Source organism: Emydura macquarii, unplaced genomic scaffold, assembly GCF_026122565.2.
Source record: "Emydura macquarii macquarii isolate MOO-44397 ecotype Brisbane River unplaced genomic scaffold, CSIRO-AGI_Emac_v2 contig_369, whole genome shotgun sequence".
Taxonomy (NCBI): domain Eukaryota; kingdom Metazoa; phylum Chordata; order Testudines; family Chelidae; genus Emydura; species Emydura macquarii.
The window spans coordinates 1558283-1577093 of record NW_027130506.1 but is presented as its reverse complement, the minus strand read 5'-3'; the positions used below and the strand labels follow the sequence as shown (position 1 = coordinate 1577093).

General features: G+C 37.2%; 1 protein-coding gene across 1 annotated transcript in view; it reads left to right on the top strand.

Moving 5' to 3' along the window:
• The window catches only part of EIF3H (eukaryotic translation initiation factor 3 subunit H), a 130894-nt gene that overhangs the window by 27943 nt on the left and 84140 nt on the right, over nucleotides 1-18811 (top strand). The gene's annotated exons all lie outside the window — the stretch shown is intronic.

Genomic DNA, 18811 nt, shown 5'->3' with positions numbered 1-18811 from the left:
AATGAAACTGGCCTTGTGAAGAATATTTTGGAACTTGATAAGCCAGTTGTTCCATCTGTTGTGGGCTCAGATAATTCACCATGATATGAGAGCCCTATGAGTAGGGAAAAAAAAGAGTTCTAATTGCAAGAGTTCTAATTTAGCGCTAGAACCAAAAACATATTTTATATAACATGGTCTCATAAAAATATTATGATCTCCTATAAATGTCCAGAAGCTTGAGATACAATTCCTCTTAACCTGCAGATGGAAACAGATTAACAAAGTCTGTTTAATAACATGAAACCTACATATAAAAATCCATCTGTGTCTCAGATGTTAGTTGTTTCTCTGTCATGTGGCAGAAGGGTGGGGAGAGAGATGAGCAGGCCTTCTAGGGTATGTCTACACTATTATTAAACACTCATGTTTGGCGTGTCTCAGTTGACTGGGGCTCGGGCTATGGGGCTGTAAAATTGCACTGTAGATGTTTGGGCTCACAGTGGCTAGACATATGGCTAGTGTCTAGGAATGACCTAGTTGTCTATGTTCATGTGATGTGCCAACACCCTTACAGGCCTTTAATCGCATGTGCAACATTCAACCCTTGTCAGGCATACAAACAGCTATCCGGAGTGCGAAAGTGCCCATGTTGCCAGGTCTCACCTCCCTCTTATGCTCATCTTTTGCAAATCAGTTTGACTTGAAGGGGACCCACTTTAATAAAGTGAAACCAATAGTAAGCCAGGACCCTCTCCCACTCCACCTCCAGGGGAGATGCAGGCTAAGAGGAACTTCCCTCACCTAAGTATCAGGTTTCCATCTCATTAACCTTCTCTCCCTGCACCACACACTTTGTAAACACCAAATTGTACTCTGGGGCGTAGGTAGAAGGAGTCAAACTGATGTTGCCACTGCTACTTAGCAGGCCCTAGCGTTTGGAGGATCACTGTAGCTAGGACAGCTTAGCCTGCCTCACTCTTTCCCAGCAACCTTTATGAAGATGTTTTGCCTCCTCCATGTAGCACAGCTCAGGGGGAGAATCTAATGAGCCATTAAGAAAGCACCAGCTCTTTCCTGCAGAGGCACTGAGGAGGGATGAATGGATGAAACTGGCTTTTGTAATGGAGAACAGGAGGAATTCAGAAAAACTGCTGTAAAGATAGCCAGCCCAGTCAAAGTTCCTTTTCAGCTGCCCACAGAGTGCAACCCATTTCTCTTGCCAATGTGAAAAGGCACCAAAGAACCAATGTACAAGTCTGACCCATTTGTTCCACCTCAGATGGGATTATGCTGAACAGCAGAGTGACCTGGAGCGAGAGCACCAAACTACCTCCTCTTCTCCTTCCCCATATATGCATGTTGCTAGCTACTCAAAGGACTCCTCTTCTTTCCTGTTCAGGCATAGGTATCACAGAAGAGAAGTCTCCCTTGGCAACCTCAGTGTAAAATCCGGTACATTGAAAATTTGGCCTTTCTCACTTTCTCTCTACATGTTCTGACCTCCAAGAGGTAGCTTTCCTTCCTGATCCCTCCCATCTTCCACTCCTTGTAGGCTTTCTGCTTTCTCTTAATCACCTGTCTGAGATGCTTACTTATCCAGTTTGGTCTACAAATCTTGCCTATGAATTTTTCCCCTTCCTTGGGATGCAGGTTTGTTTGTTCCTGCAACTTTGACTTGAAGTAATTCTAAGCCTTCTCCACCTTTAGATCCATGAGTTTTTCAGTCCAGTCCACTTTCCCAGCTAGTTCCCTTAATTTTTTAATTAATGTACTAAAATGTGCAATTAATAAAAATCTGAAAATATTAAGTTATATAATTACTTACGTAACTATATATATATATAGTTATAGCGTACCATCCTTGGCAGCAAAAAGTCGTACCAAATCTGGTATAAGGGCTCTGTTTAACTGTAAATCAACATATTTTAATGTTATATAACCAGTGAGATTGTACCTTTCTTTAGCAAATAACTGAAGTACCAACGGAAAAAGTTGATTTAAAATTGATGTAAATCAAAGCGTTCTCCTTTCTCCTTTGTTTAAATCAGTCCAGTCTGGTAATTTGGGAGCATGTAAGCAGCTCTTAGGGAATTTGCTTTTTGAGGGGCAAATTGGGGGTGGGGATTATTACACTAGACTCCCTTCTCTGTAGTTAAACACAGTCCCTACCCCAACTCCCACTCAAAAAGCTAGATCCCTAAGAACCACTTACATGCTCCCAAATTACCAGGCTGGAGCAATTTAGCAATCACATCAAGCTTTTATCATGTCCCCATCTCGTCTTCTTTCTATTTCATTAGTCTGCTCATAACTTTAGTAGAGTGCCACAATTATTAATGGATTTTATTCTTGCAACATGCCTGAGAAGTAGGGAAGGATTTATCCATTTTACACATCACAACTGAGTTACAGGGTAGATTTAAATATCTTGCCCAGGAGGACTGTTGCTGAGCCAGGAAATAAACACAGGTCTCCTGACTGCCAGTCCAATCTTTTACCCACAAGACCATAGTTCTTCCCATTGAAAACATACTTGTTCTGCATGGGGAATGCTAGTTTATATCATCAGTCATGAATCTGGGCGCTGATGGTGCAGAAGTAACTTTGATCTGACTGAATTTCTGCATCTTGATACAAATCAAAATAGCTGCTTTTTAATTGCTCAATGCTTCCTGTCATTCAAGGAGAAACATCTGCACTTGAGAAGCAAAAATCCAATTATAGTAAAATCATTCTGTCTACAGTCTCCACTCCTCTTACCCCCAATTAACCAGACCTCTGATCTGACCCATGGTTCTGTCTCCTGTTGCAAATCATTAATGTGAATATCCAACCCCATTTAACCACACTCTTTAAATGTGTTCACAGTATTTTGGTGAACAAGGCTGTGCTCCATCATGTATGTGTATTTCTGTGTTGACACATACCAATTTGTCAGTTACAAGTAGCTGGCAAGAGTGCACAAGGGGAATGATGTGGCCATGTTTAAGCTACTTTTAATACACTCTGCATTACACACCCAGAGAATTCTTAATTGTAAATAGGATTTTCTTTGTCACCTGCATCTTGAGAAGTAGCCAATTTATCATCACATTTTTCATAGGCTTTTTCAGCACTCCTTCACAAATCATTAGAGCTCTGCACAGATACAAAATTTGTATACATATCTGATCTGCAGTCTGCAGATTTGCAGGTCTCTACAAATTGTTCTAATGGTTGTAACAGAAAAGTGACTTGCTTCTTTTGACAGTTGAACCAGGGACCCTCTAAATCTTTTGTCTACTTGTTTTTCTTTGCTGATTATTGGAAAAGGATTTTATGGATGGTTTTTATGCCATAGAATCTATGAGCAAATTATGAGCAAAGCATCTCTAAACTCAAATCTTAAAGCATCTCTAAACTGTTGTAATGAGTTGTATTACACGTTTGAGTAAAGACCTACATGCCTGTAATACCACCCCCATTGCCCAGTACTTTGCACAGTAATCTGGGAATTTTGAATCTCCTTCCTGAGAGGAAACATGCTGATACTGTAATGGTCACACAACTGCAGGCATGCATTTGTTCACCAAAGTTGCATGTGCATTTCATGATACCTTTTCTGGAGAGTGTTTCCAAGGAATGTCTCTTTTATTATCACATATCAGCCAATGCTAACATTCCTTTAAAAAAGGTTAGATAAATGACTGTTAGCTTTGGGCTGCACTCTGAAAGATACAGAGCTCAATTGTCCCTGAAGTCTCATCCAAACATTAGGCTTTTCTTAATAACCAGAAAGACTGTTGCTTTTCTTTCACATTCTTATTAGTTTGAGTACTTTTATGTAACTTTTACTTACCTAGCATAAAAGATTTTTTTTTTTTTTAAATCCACCCAGTTTTAGTCCATTGAGTGATATACATTTTAATCAAAAAAAGAGATCAATAGAAACACTCACATTAAAATACCCATTAGGGGGCACTGTTACCCAACTTACAAGAATCGGAGACTTGTTTGTTCAGGCATGAAACCCAGGGCTTGCAAAAAGAGGAGAAAACTATATTCATCTGATAAGATTCAGATACTGTTTTATACAACTGAATTCCTAAAATGTTATAAAGTGCATTGAATTAAATACAGATCCAATAACTCACTGTCTTTTTTTTTCCAGCAGACTAAATCAATTCAATACTGCAGGTGCTAAAGAACTATATAGATCAGGATATTTTGCTTCAAAGATTTGTGTTAGAAGCAGAACAACAGCTTTCTTCTCTGTTTAGCAAGACTTTTTTTCAGCAGATTTGACTCTATCAGTGACTGAGGTAGAGAGGGAAACATAATCCTTAACATGGTTCTTCTCAGAATAGCTCATTTAAATGGGCTTTATCTTAGCAAAGTCTGCTTATCCAGCTTTTAAAATTGTATGCAAACAATTATTCTTCCTGGTAGCTAGTTTTGCATGAAATATATGCACACATTCCTTTGTTATTGCATTTCTGGACTTTCAAGGCTATAGGGACAATATTTAAGTGGTGGAGAAATCTTGATGCTCAGCATATAATTCAATGGTACAAAAACAGAGTATATGCTATTTGCTATTTGAAGCACTGAGCAGATTTGTTACCTGATCTGAGCAGAGTTGCATTAAGATTTTGCTGTAGCACATACTTGTGAAAGTGATTTTTAAAAACACTTTACTGTTTTATCACCATTCTTCCTGTCTTTTGTTCATTTTTTAAAGACTTGGCCAAAATGTGCCACCAAGAAACTTTCTTTAAAACATGGAAACTCTTCCCTCTTCCACATCATGAGCAATGCTAAGACTGTCAGGGCTTTCATTTGTTTTTACTACACACAATTTTTCTATGAAGAGCATGCTCCTTCAGCTAAATATTTGCTTATAGTATTCCAATTATACATTGCTGAGCACATTGTTATTTTAAAAAAGCAACTAATTGTAGAATAGTCCTCAAAGGGAAATTATGGAAGTCTCATTCCTTGAGAAATTTTAAATGAACGAAACAGTAAGAAATATACGTACGCATCCTTTGATGGCAGTGGGATGTGTAGAAGAACTAGTAGATCTTTTTCATCTTCAGTCTGAGTCTATTATTTGAACCATTGCAATATATGCAAGGTGTGATTTTTTTAAAATTTTTTTTTGAAGCCAGCAGTTTCTGATTTAGTAGTCTGCTTGTGAATTCTCCAGTGGATTCTTTTCTAGTAGTCATAAGTATGACATATAATCATTTAGTTTACTCTGTGGGTACTTTCCACATTTTATAAGTCTTTTATATTAAGGTAAATAAACTTGCTAAAAATCTTCCAATTGTAAGTGGCCAACAATATTAACCTAAAACGTCGTCATCTTTCACTGTCCAAATATGCTGTTATACATTTCTTAATTTATAAAAATCTTTTTGCCAAAATTGATACACAAAACCCTGTTTGGAGAAATAAAAGCATATACTGGAAAACTTAACAATTTTTAGAAACATGAAGGGGTATATCTAGAGAGAGTCTTCAATTGTGGCATAAATCTTCTGGGTATTGTATCTGCATTGTTATTCATAGCTGTATTTTGAAAATGTTAAACATTTACCACCTATTGATTTACTGCTGAACATTCAGGGTTATGAATTTGTAGATTATTCCACACTTAAAGCCATCCTAATCAGTTATGAATAGTTCGAGGTTGATGAAATGAAATTTAACATCAAACATACATCATGTTTAGTTTTGGTTAACTGAGAGAACTTGAAATTAAAATATGAAAGGCAAAACTCAGAAGTATGAAGTATCATCTAATATTTTAATGGCATCACTCTTGCATCCTATTGTATGTAAACTCTGTAATATAGTAAACAATGTAGGTCTGATATGCTTGTTTCTATTTAAAAAGTAGGGACATAAAAGGAATATTTTCTTACTTTGTTTGCATTATGAATATTTAGTGAAATTGACGACATTATTGTGAATATTTGGAAAAGGTGAAACTTACTGTGCTCTTGTTTTTCAAAGGGGTTTTACCCTGTTCTGTCTTTGCACCCCAAAATCTGAAGTTCCGCAGTTTAGAATCAAGCTTGGATACAGCTTGTTCAGCTTTTAATAGAATACCCTCAGATTTGGCCGTTATGGAAACATTTAATTCCTTACTTTCCAAAATCTAAAGATGTAATCCTGAAATCACAGGTCTTTTATAGTTCAGTTGTTAGGCTTTTGCTTTTGAAGAGTAGCAACTTTATCTTATCTGATATCTGACAAATGTTTTATTGATTTTTTTTTTTTTTTTTTTTTTTTTTTAAGGCTGGCATCAAGCTAAATATTGAACTAATTTGGCACTAAAAATCCTTAACACGTAAAGGAATAAATTAGCCAATAAGCTTTGTTTTCTTGTCTGAAAAGGGTCTTGGCTTTATCCATTATTTACTGTCTGTATCTGCTTGCGTCTCTTTTTATTCTTTATTTTCTCAGAAAGATGGCAGTTTTATTAGGCTTAATGTTTTTTATACTAACTATATTTTATGAACAATCTTCCTTATTCGTACACATACTATATCTTCCTTAACTGTCTTGTAAAAAGGGTGATGGTATTGTCAATTGCAGTAAACTTTCCCAGTTTCTCTATCCTTGCTTTGTACTCCCTCAGTCTCTTAGATAAATTCTTCACAGCTATGGAAGTTACTTCCGTTCTCAAGTTAATTGCCCTGGATCATTCAGTCTGCAATTTTTTTATCCCTATCAGAGGTGAGTTGCTGTGTCCTGTTTTTAGAGGCTGCTTGCTTGTAGTCTGTAGGGTCCCTTGCAGTTAAGAAGCCTACATATGAAAGTAAAAAAGAAATGGGAGAATATTTGGAAATTTCAGTGCATTATTAATACCTTCAAGAACTAAACATTTACTAAGACTTCCCTATAAGTAAATGTACACATCAGAATATCTTTGTTTGCTTTTCTCTTTTAAAAGTAATATTGGCTGGGATATTTCACTAGTTAAGTAGTGGAAGATATGCTATTAGAGATACCATCTTTAAATTTAAAACAGTCCACAAATTCTATTGGACCTCTGTACAAATGCATAGTCTAAAAAAACTACAGTAACATTTCAACTTGTATAGCAAGTTCTATCTAAAGTACTGAAGGTATAACTAATATTAAATCTCAGATCACGCGTGTGCTATATGTAGTATTCGTACCCATTTTACAGCTGGAGAGACTGAGGCACAGGTGTTGCTCCATGTCTAAGTTTACAAATAAAATTGGTGGTGATACTAAGAATAGAATTCAGGAGTACTGACTCCAGTCGCTCTTGTAGCCAAGAGAATATACTAACACAGCATTAAGGTCAGGAGCAATATAGAATGTATATTTGTAAGATTGTTTTTAGAATGAAGTATTAGTACTTGATAGAATCCTCAGAGAAATTTTCCCCATAAAGTCTACTTTCTATATAATCTCTCCTTATTCTAAGATAAATGGTTTTATGTATGAAATAGCTAAATGGGTGTTGCTAAGTCTAATAGAAGTGAAGAATATATTGAGACATTGGCCTGATACATTGTTCCAATCAAAGACTGCAGACTTGCTCCTGTGATCTATTAAGATATATGGCATAGCAAAAAGATTGGCAGAGTTTAAAGAAATATGAGCTATTTTTAAACTATATTGGAAGATGCTCATGAAAATATATAACAAAGGGATCAGGTATCTGTATGTATAGAAGTAAATGAATACTACATTTATTTACTAATTTTAAGCTGCCTAGTAGACAAGCTTGTATGGATAGAAACTAATTTATTAGAGGACAAATTTGTTTACAAAATGTTAAAAGGCTTTTAATATTGGGGGGGGAAGTGTGTTGTGCGAGGATGTCACTAAAGTATGCAAAATACTTGTCTGTCAATTTACCGCTTGCTGAGGAATAACACAGAATATATATATATATCAGCCTGGTTCTTTTGTCTATTAGATTAAACTATTTAATTCATATAGTTGGAAAATCTGAAGATTGAATCAGCTGTTTACTCTGTGGTATAAGGCTTTTATTTTTCTAGTCTGAAAACAGACATGCTTTTAACACTTAGGAATATCAGGTTTTATTTTTGGAAGTAAGAATAAATTCGGGGTGCACAAACTTGAAAAAGTAGACCATAACATTACATAACTTTCTTTTAGTAATGGAAGCTGAAAGATGTTTTAAAGACAAACAAAAGATAGAACATGTTCTTTAGGACCTAAATATGTATCTCAAAGAACATCTGTTAAGGATAATTTAACCATTGCTAGCGTAGTTCTTTAACAATTGCTATGATTTATTCATCACTCGTGTTGTTGCTGACTTGGTCCGTGTGGGTCATGGTAATTTCCCAATGTGAATTCAATCACTCTTGATTTCCAGTATTTCATTTATACCTTACTGTTTTCTAAAAATAAAACTTAAACATGCACAAAAACACAAAACTATTTTCATGGCCATTTCAGGCACCTAACTGACATGTGAGTTTGCTATGAAATGTGCTGTAAATTTTGCAAGTTCAGTTTTGCAAATTTTCATATTTTTTTCTTTTACAAAAGTACATTAAATGGGGAAAAAAACCAGAAATGCAATAGTGAGAATTCAGGTTCTGGTTGCTTCTGCCTGTTAATACACTATTATATGTAACTCAGCCACATTGTACATCTTGCAACTTTTATAGTATACACTAATAATAACATGGATAAGTGAAGGTTGTAGACATACCCCTAACATTTGGAACTTCCTGACTTCTTAGTGCTTGATAATTCAATCTTACTGTTGCGTTATTAACTTTTTGCTTTTAAATCTATTTTTATAAAACTTGTTCAGAAATGTCAGTATAATTGAAACTAATTGTGTTTTGTTTTATCTTAGTGAAACAAGAAAAGAGGTTTATCTAAATATGTTAAAATTATTGCAAGAGATTCTTACACTTTGTGTGGATTATCTCCATCTGTGGAAGGGAATAGCATTTTTGGAATGCTCCTCCATTACCAGTGTGGTGATTTACTAAAAGCCTATCAAAGCTAGATGAGGTGGTTGAAGACAGAACCGTAGAAATGAGGACTTTTTAAAATAAAGCTTTCCCTTTCTTAGCTCATTCCAGATGCTGAATTTTACTTAAAAACAAACCCCAGTCCTCCAGTCAGCGTCAGAGAAAAAATAGATTGTTTATCTACTAGACTTGTCACTGACCATGTTAACCATCTGTCCTAATCAACTGTAGTAGATGATTTAAAAATCCCAGTTAGCTGCAGTGTCAAAATATTTCTTACTAATTCTCTAGATGTTTTTGTTTCCTAAAGCAGATTAAATAAAACTGGTTTGGACTAGTATAGCATTGACACAGTAGATCAGAAATGAATCAAATTGTAGTTGCTTTGTCAAAGCTATTGAACACAGTTGCAAAAATGTAGTTTACGCTGATACTGGTTTCATTCAGCGCAAAAAAATCTGTAGTTGAATGATTTAAATGCAAAGCTTTACCAGAATCAGTGGTAGTTCTCCATGCTAAATAGTTGAAAATGTGCTTAACTGTACTCTGTTGATAAAGCACAGCATGTGAAGCTTACCAGAAAGAGTCCTCTGTAGAGTACACAGTATGATTAAGCAGTGCATTGTATAATGTTTCTAGGCGGCTGTGACTATGATCTGGCAGAGCAGAATGAAAGAAGACAGCCTGAGAAGGGAAATGAATCAGTTGTAAGGAATCTATTTGGACACTGGGTGCCACTCCTGGAACGTTCTGAGTAGCTAAAGAGCATTTCTTTTACAGCCAAAACAACAAGCTCTCTTAAAAATGGAGGTCTTTGTTATTTGTAAAACTTTGGAAGTGTGTGTCCTTTGGGTGTAATGGTTCATATGGTTAAAACATAGACCACTAAACCCCAGGAGGAGTGATTAAGTTATCAGGGCTGGCATTTTTTTAGTGTTTTCTGATTTCAGCCAGTTCTACACTACAGACCTATATTGATATAACTATGTTGCTCAGAGGTGTGAAAAATCCATATCCTTGAGTGACGTACTTATACCAACTTAACCCCACATGTTGACAGTGCTATGTCAATGGGACAGCTTCTCCTGTAAATATAGCCACCATCTCTTGGGAAAGTGGATTAACTATGTTGACTGGAGAAGCTCTCCCATTGGTGTAGTAGCATCTTGGTTAAAGCGCTGCAGCGGTGCAGCTACACTGCTGTAATGCTGTACATGAAGACAAGCCCTTCCTTCACTTCTAATCTAAGGCTAAGTCTCTAAACACTTGTTTTGTTACTATCTACCATTGCTCTGAGTGGTGCTTTACAGACAGATAAGACAAGATGACTGTTTCAAGGGTTTTACAAAACTCAGCAAAGATGGCGATGCTCTTGGGAAATGGAAAGTGGAAGTGAATAACTGGAAGAAACTACTGCTCTTTGGAGAGTGTCATACAAGGTATATACATGGTCTGTGTTTTATACTTTTTTGTTACGATATATGGTTGTTTATAACTGGGTACCAGGACATCAGTAGAAAAGCGTTGGGTGTAGGATTATTGGTGGAAAACTAGCTAAAAGAAGGAAGTTGAAAAGGGAACAGTCTGAGGTCAGTTAACTCATAGGAGAGGGAGCTGTAAGGGTGGTGTGATGAAAAGAGGCACCAAGTTGTGAATATGAGAAAACAAAAGGAATGTGAAGGGGAGAAGAATGAAGAGAGAGGATTTAAGCTCCTAAAATTAAGCCTAATCATTTTTGAAAACTTTACCCACAGTCCTTTCCTAGTAGAGCCTTGAAGTTGAGGGCCAGGACATTAACTTTTTAAGGGGGAAAAGACAGTATGCTAATTGAAGGGGCTCAGCTTGCAGGGTGACATGGCTAGAGTGAAGGCAAAAGAATGTCTCTTTGAGAAAATGCTACTTTTGTATGAACAGAGAGGTAAGAAACAAATTTAGCAGACCTAATTTTTGCATTTACTCTTAAAATGACATTTTTTGAGAACAGGTCACTCACTTATCCAAAATGTTTCTCACGGTGAATATCTAACTGAAGCCTCCAAATCACTTTTCTCTTTATAATGTTTCAAGTGGAACATTAATGGATCTGAAAGAGACGTGTTCTGTATAAAAATAGTTATAATCACAAATGCTAAGTCAAGTCATCATGCTCGTTGTGTTATGCCTGCTTTTATACCTTGAACTTTATTCAAAACTCAAAACCTAGGAAAAGGAAAGCGGTAGAAAATATTGATAAAGGTACCTTTTACTCAAAATGTATAAAACTTGCAGACTTAGGTCTTCTAAGAAAGTTGCCATAATATGTTTTTGTGTGTTTTGACTTATGTAGCTTGTTGGGACAAAAACATTAGCCCACACAAAACTGGCAAGCATGAGTCATCTGGTACCTCCCTAGTAATTAGTTCAGCCTTATCTAGATAGTGAATAATAAAAAGCCACAGTGATTTCTATAGTTTCACCAGGAATGGCAAAAGGCTTGACTTCTAAAACAATTTTTTTTTCCTTAAAACCTTCTTTGGGCAAAGTTGTCTTATCAGAGAGCTCCAGAAACATAAGTAGAGCCATAACTGGAGGATTTAATAACAAAACCTTCTTTTGTTGAAACCAGGAAATCTATTAAATGGAGCAATTGAAGTAATGAGTACCATATATGATAAGCCAGAGCCACCTGGGTTTTATTAGGCTGCTTGATACTTTGATCACAATATTATTTCAAGACATGTCTATTTAAATTGCTAGGGTTCCTTGTCATCTCTGTGCTTTAGATTTTAATTTGATATAATTCAGAGAGGGCTTACAAAAAGGAAGACCCTGCTCTAGCCAAAAGTAAATTCTGAAGAGAAACAAGTTCAATAGCTAGGCTAACCTTGAAACAAGAAAACCTATTGAAACACAAGCTTTTAGCTTGTGAATACAGCAGTTAATGTTCAAGTTCAATTGACTTGGTATTTCTTTTCAGCCTTCCATGTTTTGGTTCCTATTTGGTTTGTAGTCAAGCATTTAGAAGAGCACTAACACAAAAGTAAGAACACTTGGATCCTTCAGTGAATGAGAACCTGTGCCTGCTAACAGATGAGTTAAGTTTGGGGTTATTTTTGAATACAGTTTCTCTCTTGCCTTCAAGAAATTTTTTTTTGACATAGCCCTCTATACAACAGAAAGATTTACCACTCTGTTCATAATGACTAGAATATAATTTGTAAGATCTGTACCCTTGGTTGGCTAGCATGACTGGAGGAACTGTCTTACTTGAGAGTGGCTTTTTATTTATGCTTATGGTGGCATTTAAGCTAGTTGCTTAGCTTTTAGCAGTACTAGCTTTCTTAGATGGAGTTTTTCTATTACTTAGCACTACGCTTTAGAAAATAATTTGATTAGATATCAAGATACTAGCTACTGTTTGCTAACTACGCTAGCCTCAGTTCTGATATTTTTCTATTTCAATTCAGAATCTGTTTTCCATAGTTACTAAAATTTTATACTATTTGGCCTCTAATGCTCTCCATTTTATTTCATCCCTACATTGATCACTAATGTATTTAAAAAAAAAAAAAAAAAGTTTTAGAAAATTCTACACATTTATAAGAATCTCCTTTTAATTGTTCTTCTACATGTATATGTGGAGTCTATAGTTCTTCATATACAGAAATTACTATGAGAGCAGTGTGGCTTGTTGAATGGCATCAACAAGACGTGATGCCATTTTAGATTTGGTACTCGGGAGTGTAGTAAGAACCTCATAGAAGAATTGGTTATAGGGAGAACCTTGGTTCAGGTGATCATGAGCTAATTCAGTTTAAGCTAAAAGGAAGGATAAACCAAAATAGATCTGTAACTAGGGTCCTGGATTTCAAGAGCTAACTTTAAAAAAATTAAGGGAATTAGTTAGGGAAGCTGACTGGCTGAAGAACTCAAGGATTGGAATGTGGAGGGAACTTGGAATTATTTTTAAAAATTGCAGAAACCATCTGCAGCCTGCATTACAAGCAAGGGGAAAAAAATTCATAGGGAAGGATTGCAGACCAGCCTGGATGAGCAAGCATCTCAAGCTGGTGACTAAGAGAAAGCAGAAAGCCTACAAGGAATGGAAGGATGGGATGGATCACCAAGGAAAGCTATCTCTTGAAGGTCAGAAAGAGTAGAGGTAAAGTGAGAACTGCTAAAAGCCAAGCAGAGTTGGACCTTGCAAATGGAATTAAAACCAATAATAAAAGGTTCTGTAGCCATATAAATAAAAAAGAAAACAAGGAAAGAAGTGGGACCACTAAGCACTGAGGACGGGGTGGAGATTAAAGGTAATCTAGGCATTGCCCAACACCTAAACAAATACTTTTGCCTCAGTTTTTAATAAAGATAATGAAGTGCTTAGAGGTAGTGGCAAAGTGGCTAATGGAAAAGAGGTTATGGAGGTAGAAATTGCCACATCTGAGGTGGAAGTCAAACTCAAACAGTTTATTGGGACTAAATCAGGGGCCCCAGATAATCTCCATCCAGGACTGTTAAAGAAACTGGCATATGAAATTGCTAGCCTAATAGCAAGTAGTTTAAATGAATCTGTAAACTCGGGCATCATATCATATGACTGGAGAATTGCTAATATAGTTCCTGTTTTTAAGAGAGGAGGAAAAATGTAATTCAAAAAACTAAAGGCCTGTTAATTTGACCTCAATTGTATGCAAGGTCTTGGAATAAATTTTGAAAGAGAAAGTAGTTAAGGATATAGAGGTGAACAGTAATTGGGATAAAATACAATACGGTTTTACAAAAAGTAGATCGTGCCAGACCAACCTTATCTCCGGAGTCCTTTGAGAAGATAACTGATCTTTTACACAAAGGCAATGCAATAGATCTAATCTACCTGGATTTGAGTAGGTGTTTGATACAGTTCCACATAGAAAATTATTAGTTAAATTGGAGAAGATGGGGATTAATATGAGAATTGAAAGATGGACAAGGAACTAGTTAAAGGGGAGACTACATTGGGTCATAATGAAAGGGGAAATGTCAGACTAGAGGGAGATTAGTAGGGAAGTTCCTCAGGAATCGGTCTTGGGACCAATCTTATTTAACATTTTTATTATGGGCGGTGGCACAAAAAGTAGGAGTGTGCTAATAAAATTCGTGGCTGACACAAAGTTGGGCGGTATTGCCAATACAGAGGAGGACAAGAACATCATATAAAATTATCTGGATGACCTTGTAAACTGGAGTAAGAAAAACAGGATGAAATTAATAGGGGAAAGTGCAAGGTCATGCATTTAGGGACTAATAACAAAAACTTTTGCTATAAGCTAGAGACATATCAATTGGAAGTGATAGAGGAGAAAGATCTGGGTGCACTGGTTTGTCAGAGGATAATTATGTGCTGCCAGTGTGATGCGGCTGTGAAAAAATCTAATGCAGTCCTAGGATCCATCAGGCAAGGTATTTCCAGTAGAGATAGGGAAGTGCTAGTACTTATACAAGGCACTGGTGAGACCTCATCTCGAATACTGTGTGCAATTCTGGTCTCGTATGTTTAAGAAAGATGAATTCAAACTGGAACAGGTGTAGAGAAGGGCTATTAGGATGATCTGAGGAATGAAAATGTATTTTATGAGCGGAGACTCAGAGTTTTTGTTTAGCCTAACCAAAAGAAGGCTGAGGGGAGATATGATTGTTCTCATAAATACATCGAGGGATAAATATCAGGGAGGAAGATGAGTTATTTAAATGCCAATGCGAACACAAGAACAAATGAATATAAACTGGCAATCAACAAGTTTAGGCTTGAAATTAGACAAAGGTTTTCTAATCATCAGAGAAGTGAAGTTCTGGAACAGTCTTTCAAGGGGAGCAGTCGAGGCAAAAGACCTAAATGGCATCAAGATTGAGCTTTATAAGCTTATGAAGGGGATGAAACTGCCTACAGTGGCATGCAGCTGATCTGCGATTGCTAGCAGCATACATTTCCAGTGGCTGATGATAGGGCAGTCTCTGAGTTACTACAGAGAATTCTTTTCCAAGTTTCTGAGTGGTGGGTCTTTCCCACATGCTTAGGATCTAACTCATGGCTGTATTGGGGGTTGGGAAAGAATTTTCCCCTGGGTCAGATTCGCAGACATCCTGGTGTTTTTCGCCTTTCCCTGTAGCATGGGGCATGTGTCACTTGCAGGTTTAAACTGGTGTAAATGGTGTGACTTGAAGTCTTTAATGATTTGAGGACTTCAGTAACTCAGCCAGAGGTTAGGGATCTATTATAGGAGTGGTGGATGAGGTTCTGCGGCCTGTGACGTGCAGGAGGTCAGACTAGAAAATCATGATGGTCTCTTTTGACCTTAAAGTCTGAGTCTAGGAAAATATTGTTTCCCGTGGCAATGAAAAAAAGTTTGCATAAAATCATCTCAAACAATATACATTGTGGTTCCAGAATACTGGAATAATGCACAGATTAAACATCTCGTTGCTAAATTTTTATTTGGCATTTTGCTTAGTTTTATACTATTTAATTAACATCATCTGTTTTGGGTACTGTATGACATAGAGGAAGCTCCATTAATGCTAAACTGATTAATAGAGAGGATAAGCCTAAAGTTATATGGGTGGAAGAGAGTGCCACCACCTGATGATGACATTTAAGAAAAGTAGAAGCTTACTAAATGGAAGAAAACTAGAGCTTTTTTAAAAAGCAGATTTTGAGGTTTCATTATCCTCAAACTGAATAAAACTGATGACTCTGTACTCCAGTTAACCACTTTCATTCTTTCCATTTGTTATATATAAAAAAGAGTAGCCCTTTTATGTATTTGTCATTTTTCTGTTAAAACTCGCTTTAAATTACTAAAGGCAAAATTAAGAAGGAAAATTTATGTAATGGTTATAAGTTAAATGTGTATATAAACATAAGTTGCATTAGTGCACTTTTTTCTTTCAGGACAAATTAGTTTAACCCATAAACCAAAGACCAAAGGGTTTGTCTATATGAAAGTTTAAGGATGCAGTTGCACATACCCTACTTCCACATCTCCTCTGAGCAAACCATAAAGAGGATTAACTTGAACTTTGAAGCCCAGTTGATCTGAAGCAACAGCATGAGGAAGATTTTCAGGGTGTGGTGAATTTTTAGTTAAGATTTCCAAAGACAAAACACAAAGGCAACACTTATCCTGTTTCACATAATGTACACACTACGTAAAGTGAACATATAATTTGACAATAATTTCTATAACTATAATATTCCATATCGAGTTAGACAGATTTAACTTGTATTCAACTGAGAAAATGAAGACCAAAAGTTTACTAAGGGTTTGTTACGTGGGGACAGTCAGGAATATTATTCTGAATGAGTGTGTCCACACAGAAGTTTAACCCAGTTTAACTAATGCACTTTAAATTCAGAGCTTTGGGTAATTCAGAATTACCAAAAAAATACTGGGGGAGATGCGGTATTGTGCTCATGCATGAAAACAACTTTCACTGTTATGATAAGCAATTGAAAATAAAAATGCTTTATCAAGAAACGTCTAGAAGCCTTTTATTAGCAATCTGCCTTTGAAAACCTCGGTGACCTCAAAGAAGAACTACAAAGAGTTCTGTAGACACAGTCTAGTATTGGAATTATTTATCTAAAAAGGGATAATTCTGCTTCAACACTCGAGCCAAAAATGCATGTTTTAGCATATAGGAATAGGATGGCGAGCATATAACTAGGCATCAGCAACCTAGCAAATAGATCGACTATTTTTGCAGCCTTTAGCTGTAATTTAATTATAAAGTGCTAAACACTTAGCACAAAAAATTCACTTGTGAAAGGTTATAGGAATAAATTGATCAGAAGAATTACCTTCTTCATTACCTTCACCATGTTTATCTAAAATCTGCCATGTATATTATTTTTCAATGCTTAGCCGAACGGTCAGCTGTAGCGATTGTTTGCCATTTGGTCCATTTTTCAGCAGCCACAAGGGTTTGATGGGTTGAGAGTCCAACATCGGAACAGATTTGATAAACCCATGCAATAGGGGGTCTGTCTCTGGGCTGCCTCCACTCCTCAGTTGATAAAATTTTATCCCAGATTTTACAATCCACCCGGAGAATGGCGTTCGCTGGAACATCTTGTGGCATTCTTGCGACATGTCCGAAAAGAATAAGACACCATCTGTGGACAATGGCCCCAATAGTCTGTAGACCGGAGCGACTGTAAAAATCTGCATTACAAATTGTCATTCCACTTTATGCCCAATATATGACATTGGCATTTTGTGTGGCAAGCCTCCAGCTTTGCCCAGTCTGAGCGGCTTAGTATCCTTGTTTCACAACTCTACAACAGTACAGAGAGTATACAGCTCAAATAGATCCTGAGCTTTTGTCATACTGAGATTGTTGATTCCATATTTGTTGTAAATGACCCATTGCAGATGCTGTGATGCCAATCTGATGGGAACCACTGTGTGAAAGTTGATGAACTGGTCAGTACAGAACCTAAATTGCAAAAACTGGAGATTGCTTTGATGGTCTCATTATTGAGAGAGAGTGGTGTCATGGGTGGACCTGATCCTAGGTTTTGCAGCTGTCTTTGACCACAAAACTGGAACCCAACCTTAGCCAACTCCTCCATTTGCTGGAGTGCCTCATGAAACCTTTCGGGGCTCTGTACTAGAAGAACAACATTATCAGCATAGTGTCTCTCTGAGAGCAAGAGATCATCAATCTTAATGCCTATAGACCTGATGGAATGCTGCATTGCCCAATAACAGAGTGCAAGGGGCAAGACACAACCCTGCCTGACACCAGATACTGATTTAAATGGTGCTGACATCAGATTTCCTAGTTGTTCATGGACTGTGGCTCCATTATGCATCTCATTAATCAAATCCAACAGAGTGGTTGGGTCACTTACACCCTTAAAGGCCTTCCATAGCACGACTCAGTCAACTGAATCAAATGTGGCCTTAAGATAGACATATGCTATGTTCAGGAGCTTCTTGAACTCAGTGTATCTCTGACAACAAGCGCTGGGCCAAAATGGCATCAAACGAGAACCTGTTCCTTGTAAAGCCTGATTGTTGGCAATGACACTTAAGATGTAGCAGGGGCTCCAAATGTGCCAGCAGACCATGCGCAAACGCCTTCCTTGACACTGACAACAAGGTGGTCAGCCTGTAGCTCTTACATTTGCTGTGCAGTCCCTTGCTCTTATAAAGTGAGATCACAATACCATCCTTCCAGGCAGTTGGCAAGGTTCCAGTTCTTCACACCAGGTGAAAGATGGCCAAAAGTGATTCCACTACAGAGTCAATAGCACATTTTAGTGCTCTGGGGATTGCCATCAGCTCTGGTTGTGCATCCATTTTTCAGTTTGCAGATGGCATGCTTCACTTGATCCAACATTGGTGCATCAGTCCAGTGTCTGGGCTCGAAACCATAGTGGCTGCCAAATCGTCCAGCTCTGAACAAGTGGCAGCTGGAGTGTGGTTCAGGGCACTGTGATGATGTTCCACCTAGTGTGAGAGGATATCATCATCTGATGTTCATGGACAGCTTTGTCTGTCGTTCAGGATGCCGTTTGCAGCGACTACCTCTTGACTACTGGGGTTGTGGATCACACGGAATGTCAGCTTTAATTCTCCCTGGGCTAAGCCAAGTTTAGCATCATCCACCACTTGGTTATAATATGCCTTGCGATCACAGAGTGCCAGCGCATTGTACTTTTGTACAATTAGAGCTTCATTTGATTAGAAGTGTACTTATTGCCACACTGGCAGGCTGTGGTCTTCAGTTTAATTGTCTGGAAGGCCTCCTCTGATAGATGTGGTCGATGTGCTGGACTCCTATAGCGGACTGTCAGCTCAGGGGATTAATGGAGG